Raw genomic sequence first — 1,112 nt, 5'->3', positions numbered from 1 at the left:
GCCCCTTCCCAAAATTACTTCAACGGAAGGTTTCCAGATGGATATGCGGAGCAAATCCATCTGGCGGAGTCAGGTTAACCATATTTCCCATTAAGCACAATCTAGATAAACATCTAGCAACAGTAAGAGTAGCTATGGTGCCCATCAGGGACTGGTGTTCCCTTGTGCTGCTCTAGATCAGCGTTGTGGCAAACGTGGACATTTACAATCATGAGTCTGTTTTCAGGAAAAGCTTTGGAAAAATCGGATCCTTTGTAAAAAGAAAAACAAAAAAAGAATGGTAAAATACTTTAGAGTCAGCCGCCATCGGACCTGAACCCTGATCTGAACGCCAGCGGTTCATCAGAAAAGCAGATCTGGATCACTGAACCTTTCCAATGTAGAAACTTCCTCTGGTTTATGCATCTGAAGTATTTATATATTCAGGTCTTGTTTACCCTTAAAGGGTAAGTTAGCGTGTTTGATCACTTGCTTCCCCCCCCAATACAAACGGAGCATGTGGAGGAATGAATTCATTCAATGAGGGTGAAAATGAAAGAAATGAAAGAAAGTTGAAAACTAAAATGAAAAATGAAAGGAGCAGAATCTGATCCGTTTCCTCAAAAGGTTCACAAGAAAGAAGTATAAAGATAAAGGCCATTCAGGGAGACAATAGGAGAATTAAATCATTAATTCTTAGGTCATGCTTCTTCCTAAAGGAAGTAAAAATATCTCAAAAAGTCTATTTTAGCAGGGCGGTGGTTATAGTGCACGACCCATGAAGGAGGCCTTAGTCCTCGATCGACCCGGGTTCGAATCTGACCTGTGGTCCTTTCCCGCATGTCCCCCCCGTCAGAAAAACGAGCTACTAGTGCCGTAAAAACTCAAAAAAAAAAGAAAGAACAGTCTATTTTAGCCAAAAGGCTTCGACTTGGTAACTCAAAATTGTAGCTTTATTTCGAAACGCATTAACATGTAGGGGTTAGCTCCAACGCCGCCCCACTAACCCAGCGACTTTGATTTAAACTAGATCTGGGCAATTATTTTTATTGGCGATATAATTCCAACTTTACGGTGGCCTTGAAGTGCAAACTGCAACTACAAATCTAAAAGCGCAACAACATTAAGAAAAA

The sequence above is a fragment of the Cyprinodon variegatus genome, unplaced genomic scaffold (assembly GCF_000732505.1).
Source record: "Cyprinodon variegatus isolate N-32 unplaced genomic scaffold, C_variegatus-1.0 Scaffold750, whole genome shotgun sequence".
Classification (NCBI taxonomy): domain Eukaryota; kingdom Metazoa; phylum Chordata; class Actinopteri; order Cyprinodontiformes; family Cyprinodontidae; genus Cyprinodon; species Cyprinodon variegatus.
This window is presented reverse-complemented; position numbering follows the sequence as displayed.